Below are 9,269 nucleotides of genomic sequence, written 5' to 3' on the forward strand. Positions count from 1 at the left end.
GATGCTTCACTTCAGGTTTCCTTTATACCTTGGACTTTCTTATTGACGGAGAAACACACAAATTGCATCCGAATTTAATACAAAAGGCACAATGCCGACTTAAGTACAAGAGGACTGACACTCTAACTTTCTATGATTTAAACCTCTCCTGTGGGACCAGTTTTAGATTCCGATGCCTCACTTCAGGTTTACTATATCCCTTGGACCTTCTTAATGACGATGAAACACAGAAATTGCATCCGAATGGGACACAAAACGCACAATGTCGACTCAAATACAAGAGGACTGACACTCTCACTTTCTATGATTTGAACCTCTCATGTGAGTGCAGTTTTACATTCCGATGCTTCACTTCATCTTTACTGTATTCCTTGGACCTTCTTATTGACGATGAAACACAGAAATTGCAATCCGAATTTAATACAAAAGGCACAATGCCGACTTAAGTAAAAGAGGACTGAAACTCTCACTTTCTATGATTTCAACCTCTCCTGTGAGTCGAGTCTTAGATTCCGATACTTCACTTCAGGTTTACTGTATACCTCGGAACTTCATATTGACGATGAAACACAGAAATTGCAACGGAATTAAATTCAAAAGGCACAATGCCAACTTAAGTACAAGAGGACTGACACTCTCACTTTCTATGATTTGAACCTCTCCTAAGAGTCCAGTTTTAGATTCCGATGCTTTACTTCAGGTTTACAGTATCCCTTGGACCTTCTAATCGACGATGAAACACAGAAATTGCATCCGAATTTCATACCAAAGGCACAATGCCGACTTTAGTACAAGAGGACTGACACTCCAACTTTCTATGATTTGAACCCCTCCCGTGAGGCCAGTTTCAGATTCCGATGCTTCACTTCAGGTTTACTGAATACCTTCGACATTCCTATTGACGATGAAACACAGAAATTGCATCCGAATTTTATACAAAAGGCACAATGCCGACTTAAGTACAAGACGACTGACACTCTCACTTTCTGTGATTTATACCCCTCCTGTGAGTCCAGTTTTAGATTCCGATGCTTCACTTCAGGTTTACCGTATCCCTTGTACCTTCTTATTGACGATGAAACAAAAAAATTGCATCCGAATTTAATACAAAAGGCACAATACCGACTTAAGTACAAGAGGAATGACACTCTAACTTCCTGTGATTTGAACCTCTCCTGTGAGTCCAGTTTTAGATTCCGAAGCTTCTCTTCAGATTTCCTTTATACCTTGGACCTTCTTATTGACGATGAAACACAGAAATTGCATCCGAATTTAATACAAAAGGTACAATGCCGACTTAAGTACAAGAGGACTGACACTCCAACTTTCTATGATTTGAACCTCTCCTGTCAGTCCAGTTTTTTTTCCGATGCTTCACTTCAGGTTTACTGTATACCTTCGACCTTCTTATTGATTATGAAACACAGAAATTGCATCCAAATTTAATACAAAATGCACAATGCCGACTTAAGTACAAGAGGACTGACACTCCAACTTTCTATGATTTGAACCTCTCCTGTGAGTCCAGTTTTAGATTTCGATGCTTCACTTCAGGATTACTGTATCCCTTGTACCTTCTTATTGACGATGAAACAAAGAAACTGCATACGAATTTAATACAAAAGGCACAATGCCGACTTAAGTACAAGAGGACTGACACTCTCACTTTCTATGATTTGAACCTCTCCTGTGAGTCCAGTTTTAGATTCCGATGCTTCACTTCAGGTTTACTGTATCCCTTGGACCTTCCTATTGACGATGAAACACAGAAATTGCATCCGAATTTAATACAAAAGGCACAATGCCGACTTAAGTACCAGAGGACCGACACTCTCACTTTCTATGTTTTGAACCTCTCCTGTGAGTCCAGTTTTATATTCCGATGCTTCACTTCAGGTTTACTGTATACCTTCGACCTTCTTATTGACGATGAAACACAGAAATTGCATCCGAATTTAATACAAAAGGCACAATGCCGACTTAAGTACAAGAGGACTGACACTCTCACTTTCTATGTTTTGAACCTCTCCTGTGAGTCTACTTTTAGATTACGATGCTTCACTTCAGGTTTACGGAATACCTTCGACATTCCTATTGACGATGAAACACAGAAATTGCATCCGAATGTAATACAAAAGGCACAATGCCGACTTAAGTACAAGGCTAATGACGCTCTCACTGTCTATGATTTGAACCTCTCCTGTGAGTCCAGTTTTAGATTCCGATGCTTCACTTCAGGTTTACTGTGTACCTTGGACCTTCTTATTGACGATGAAACACAGAAATTACATTGGAATTAAATTCAAAAGGCACAACGCCGACTTGAGTACAGGAGGACTGACACTTTAACTTTCTATGATTTGAACCCCTCCTGTGAGCGTAGTTTTAGATTCCGATGCTTCACTTCATGTTTACTGTATACCTTCGACTGTCTTATTGACGATGAAACACAGAAATTGCATCCGAATTTAATACAAAAGGCACAATGCCGACTTAAGTACAAGAGGACTGACACTCTCACTTTCTATGATTTGAACCTCTCCTGTGAGTCCAGTTTTAGATTCCGATGCTTCACTTCAGGTTTACTGTATCCCTTGGACCTTCTTATTGACGATGAAAGACAGAAATTGCATCCGATTTAATACAAAAGGCACGTTGCCGACTCAAGTACAAGAGGACTGACACTTTAACTTTCTATGCTTTGAACCTCTCCTGTGAGTCCAGTTTTGGATTTCGATGCTTCACTTCAGGAGTACTGTGTCCCTTTTACAATGCCGACTTAAGTCAAGACGAATGACACTCTCACTTTCTATGATTTGAACCTCTCCTGTGAGTCCAGTTTTAGATTCCGATGCTTCACTTAAGGTTTACTGTATCCCTTGGACCGTCTTATTGACGATGAAACACAGAAATTGCATCCGAAATTGATACAAAAGGCACAATGCCGACTTAAGTACAAGAGGACTGACCCTCTCACTTTCTATGATTTGAAGCTCTCCTGTGAGTCCAGTTTTAGATTCCGATGCTTCACTTCAGGTTTACTGAATACCTTCGACATTCCTATTGACGATGAAACACAGAAATTGCATCCGAATTTAATACAAAAGGCACAATGCCGACTTAAGTACAAGACGACTGACACTCTCACTTTCTATGATTTGAACCTCTCCCGTGAGTCCAGTTTCAGATTCCGATGCTTCACTTCAGGTTTACTGAATACCTTCGACATTCCTATTGACGATGAAACACAGAAATTGCCCACGAATTTAATACAAAAGGCACAATGCCGACTTAAGTACAAGACGACTGACACTCTCACTTTCTATGATTTGAACCTCTCCTGTGAGTCCAGTTTTAGATTCCAGTGCTTCACTTCAGGTTTACAGTGTCCCTTGGATCGTCTTATTGACGATGAAACACAGAAATTGCATCCGAATTTAATACAAAAGGCACAACGCCGACTTAACTACAAGAGGAATGACACTCTCACTTTCTATGATTTCAACCTCTCCTGTGAGTCCAGTTTTAGATTCCGATGCTTCACTTCAGGTTTACTGTATACCTCGGAACTTCTTATTGACGATGAAACACAGAAATTGCATCGGAATTAAATTCAAAAGGCACAATGCCGACTTGAGTACAAGAGGACTGACACTTTAACTTTCTATGATTTGAACCTCCCCTGTGAGTCCAGTTTTAGAATCTGATGCTTCACTTCAGGTTTCCTTTATACCTTGGACATTCTTATTGATGGAGAAACACACAAATTGCATCCGAATTTAATACCAAAGGCACAATGCCGACTTTAGTACAAGAGGACTGACACTCCAAATTTCTATGATTTGAACCTCTCCCGTGAGTCCAGTTTCAGATTCCGATGCTTCACTTCAGGTTTACTGAATACCTTCGACATTACTATTGACGATGAAACACAGAAATTGTCTCCGAATTTAATACAAAAGGCACAATGCCGACTTAAGTACAAGACGACTGACACTCTCACTTTCTATGATTTGAACCTCTCCTGTGAGTCCAGTTTTAGATTCCGATGCTTCACTTCAGGTTTACTGTCTACCACGAAACTTCTTATTGACGATGAAACACAGAAATTGCATCGGAATAAAATTCAAAAGGCACAATGCCGACTTGAGTACAAGAGGACTGACACTTTAACTTTCTATGATTTGAACCTCTCCTGTGTCTCCAGTTTTAGATTCCGATGCTTCACTTCAGGTTTTCCGTATCCCTTGGACCTTCTTATTGACGGAGAAACACACAAATTGCATCCGAATTTAGCACAAAACGCACAATGCCGACTTAAGTACAAGAGGATTGACACTCTAACTTTCTATGATTTGAACCTCTCCTGTGGGACCAGTTTTAGATTCCGATGCCTCACTTCAGGTTTACTATATCCCTTGGATCTTCTTATTGACGATGAAACACAGAAATTGCATCCGAATGTGATACAAAAGGCACAATGCCGACTCAAATACAAGAGGACTGACACTCTCACTTTCTATGATTTGAACCTCTCCTGTGAGTGCAGTTTTACATTCCGATGCTTCACTTCACATTTACTGTATTCCTTGGACCTTCTTATTGACGATGAAAGACAGAAATTGCATCCGATTTAATACAAAAGGCACGTTGCCGACTCAAGTACAAGAGGACTGACACTTTAACTTTCTATGCTTTGAACCTCTCCTGTGAGTCCAGTTTTGGATTTCGATGCTACACTTCAGGAGTACTGTGTCCCTTTTACAATGCCGACTTAAGTCAAGACGAATGACACTCTCACTTTCTATGATTTGAACCTCTCCTGTGAGTCCAGTTTTAGATTCCGATGCTTCACTTAAGGTTTACTGTATCCCTTGGACCGTCTTATTGACGATGAAACACAGAAATTGCATCCGAAATTAATACAAAAGGCACAATGCCGACTTAAGTACAAGAGGAATGACACTCTAACTTTCTGTGATTTGAACCTCTCCTGTGAGTCCAGTTTTAGATTCCGAAGCTTCTCTTCAGATTTCCTTTGTACCTTGGACCTTCTTATTGACGATGAAACACAGACATTGCATCCGAATTTAATACAAAAGGTACAATGCCGACTTAAGTACAAGAGGACTGACACTCCAACTTTCTATGATTTGAACCTCTCCTGTGGGACCAGTTTTAGATTCCGATGCCTCACTTCAGGTTTACTATATCCCTTGGATCTTCTTATTGACGATGAAACACAGAAATTGCATCCGAATGTGATACAAAAGGCACAATGCCGACTCAAATACAAGAGGACTGACACTCTCACTTTCTATGATTTGAACCTCTCCTGTGAGTGCAGTTTTACATTCCGATGCTTCACTTCACGTTTACTGTATTCCTTGGACCTTCTTATTGACGATGAAACACAGAAATTGCATCCGAATTTAATACAAAAGGCACAATGCCGACTTAAGTAAAAGAGGACTGACGCTCTCACTTTCTATGATTTCAACCTCTCCTGTGAGTCGAGTCTCAGATTCCGATGCATCACTTCAGGTTTACTGTATACCTCGGAACTTCATATTGACGATGAAACACAGAAATTGCAACGGAATTAAATTCAAAAGGCACAATGCCGACTTAAGTACAAGAGGACTGACACTCTCACTTTCTATGATTTGAACCTCTCCTGTGAGTCCAGTTTTAGATTCCGATGCTTTACTTCAGGTTTACTGTATCCCTTGGACCTTCTTATCGACGATGAAACACAGAAATTGCATCCGAATTTAATACCAAAGGCACAATGCCGACTTTAGTACAAGAGGACTGACACTCCAACTTTCTATGATTTGAACCCCTCCCGTGAGGCCAGTTTCAGATTCCGATGCTTAACTTCAGGTTTACTGAATACCTTCGACATTCCTAATGACGATGAAACACAAATATTGCATCCGAATTTTATACAAAAGGCACAATGCCGACTTAAGTACAAGACGACTGACACTCTCACTTTCTATGATTTATACCCCTCCTGTGAGTCCAGTTTTAGATTCCGATGCTTCACATCAGGTTTACCGTATCCCTTGTACCTTCTTATTGACGATGAAACAAAAAAATTGCATCCGAATTTAATACAAAAGGCACAATACCGACTTAAGTACAAGAGGAATGACACTCTAACTTTCTGTGATTTGAACCTCTCCTGTGAGTCCAGTTTTAGATTCCGAAGCTTCTCTTCAGATTTCCTTTGTACCTTGGACCTTCTTATTGACGATGAAACACAGACATTGCATCCGAATTTAATACAAAAGGTACAATGCCGACTTAAGTACAAGAGGACTGACACTCCAACTTTCTATGATTTGAACCTCTCCTGTCAGTCCAGTTTTTTTTCCGATGCTTCACTTCAGGTTTACTGTATACCTTCGACCTTCTTATTGACAATGAAACACAGAAATTGCATCCGAATTTAATACAAAATGCACAATGCCGACTTAAGTACAAGAGGACTGACACTCCAACTTTCTATGATTTGAACCTCTCCTGTGAGTCCAGTTTTAGATTTCGATGCTTCACTTCAGGATTACTGTATCCCTTGTACCTTCTTATTGACGATGAAACAAAGAAACTGCATACGAATTTAATACAAAAGGCACAATGCCGACTTAAGTACCAGAGGACTGACACTCTCACTTTCTATGTTTTGAACCTCTCCTGTGAGTCCAGTTTTATATTCCGATGCTTCACTTCAGGTTTACTGTATACCTTCGACCTTCTTATTGACAATGAAACACAGAAATTGCATCCGAATTTATTACAAAAGGCACAATGCCGACTTAAGTACAAGAGGACTGACACTCTAACTTTCTGTGACTTGAACCTCTCCTGTGAGTCCAGTTTTAGATTCCGATGCTTCACTTCGAGGTTTACTGTGTACCTTGGACCTTCTTATTGACGATGAAACACAGAAATTGCATTGGAATTAAATTCAAAAGGCACAATGCCGACTTGAGTACAGGAGGACTGACACTTTAACTTTCTATGATTTGAACCCCTCCTGTGAGCGCAGTTTTAGATTCCGATGCTTCACTTCGTGTTTACTGTAGACCTTGGACTGTCTTATTGACGATGAAACACAGAAATTGCATCCGAATTTAATACAAAAGGCACAATGCCGACTTAAGTACCAGAGGACTGACACTCTCACTTTCTATGTTTTGAACCTCTCCTGTGAGTCCAGTTTTATATTCCGATGCTTCACTTCAGGTTTACTGTATACCTTCGACCTTCTTATTGACAATGAAACACAGAAATTGCATCCGAATTTAATACAAAAGGCACAATGCCGACTTAAGTACAAGAGGACTGACACTCTCACTTTCTATGATTTGAACCTCTCCTGTGAGTCCAGTTTTAGATTCCGATGTTTCACTTCAGGTTTACTGTATCCCTTGGACCTTCTTATTGACAATGAAAGACAGAAATTGCATCCGAATTTAATACAAAAGGCACATTGCCGACTCAAGTACAAGAGGACTGACACTTTAACTTTCTATGCTTTGAACCTCTCCTGTGAGTCCAGTTTAGGATTTCGATGCTTCACTTCAGGATTACTGTGTCCCTTGTACAATGCCGACTAAAGTCAAGACGAATGACACTCTCACTTTCTATGATTTGAACCTCTCCTGTGAGTCCAGTTTTAGATTCCGATGCTTCACTTAAGGTTTACTGTATTCCTTGGACCGTCTTATTGACGATGAAACACAGAAATTGCATCCGAAATTAATACAAAAGGCACAATGCCGACTTAAGTACAAGAGGACTGACGCTCTCACTTTCTATGATTTGAAGCTCTCCTGTGAGTCCAGTTTTAGATTCCGATGATTCACTTCAGGTTTACTGAATACCTTCGACATTCCTATTGACGATGAAACACAGAAATTGCATCCGAATTTAATACAAATTCACAATGCCGACTTAAGTACAAGACGACTGACACTCTCACTTTCTATGATTTGAACCTCTCCTGTGAGTCCAGTTTTAGATTCCAGTGCTTCACTTCAGGTTTACAGTGTCCCTTGGATCGTCTTATTGACGATGAAACACAGAAATTGCATCCGAATTTAATACAAAAGGCACAACGCCGACTTAACTACAAGAGGACTGACACTCTCACTTTCTATGATTTGAACCTCTCCTGTGAGTCCAGTTTTAGATTCCGATGCTTCACTTCAGGTTTACTGTATACCTCGGAACTTCTTATTGACGATGAAACACAGAAATTGCATCGGAATTAAATTCAAAAGGCACAATGCCGACTTGAGTACAAGAGGACTGACACTTTAACTTTCTATGATTTGAACCTCTCCTGTGAGTCCAGATTTAGATTCCGATGCTTCACTTCAGGTTTACCGTATCCCTTGGACCTTCTTGTTGACGATGAAATACAGAAATTGCATCCGAATTTAATACAAAAGGCACAATGCCGACTTAAGTACAACAGGACTGACACTTTAACTTTCTATGAATTGAACCTCCCCTGTGAGTCCAGTTTTAGAATCTGATGCTTCACTTCAGGTTTCCTTTATACCTTGGACTTTCTTATTGACGGAGAAACACACAAATTGCATCCGAATTTAATACAAAAGGCACAATGCCGACTTAAGTACAAGAGGATTGACACTCTAACTTTCTATGATTTGAACCTCTCCTGTGGGACCAGTTTTAGATTCCGATGCCTCACTTCATGATTACTATATCCCTTGGATCTTCTTATTGACGTTGAAACACAGAAATTGCATCCGAATGTGATACAAAAGGCACAATGCCGACTCAAATACAAGAGGACTGACACTCTCACTTTCTATGATTTGAATCTCTCCTGTTAGTGCAGTTTTACATTCCGATGCTTCACTTCACGTTTACTGTATTCCTTGGACCTTCTTATTGACGATGAAACACAGAAATTGCATCCGAATTTAATACAAAAGGCACAATGCCGACTTAAGTAAAAGAGGACTGACACTCTCACTTTCTATGATTTCAACCTCTCCTGTGAGTCGAGTCTTAGATTCCGAAGCTTCACTTCAGGTTTACAGTATACCTCGGAACTTCATATTGACGATGAAACACAGAAATTGCAACGGAATTAAATTCAAAAGGCACAATGCCGACTTAAGTACAAGAGGACTGACACTCTCACTTTCTATGATTTGAACCTCTCCTGTGAGTCCAGTTTGAGATTCCGATGCTTTACTTCAGGTTTACTGTATCCCTTATAC

This window comes from Schistocerca serialis, unplaced genomic scaffold (genome assembly GCF_023864345.2).
Source record: "Schistocerca serialis cubense isolate TAMUIC-IGC-003099 unplaced genomic scaffold, iqSchSeri2.2 HiC_scaffold_1362, whole genome shotgun sequence".
In the NCBI taxonomy this organism is placed as follows: Eukaryota; Metazoa; Arthropoda; class Insecta; order Orthoptera; family Acrididae; genus Schistocerca; species Schistocerca serialis.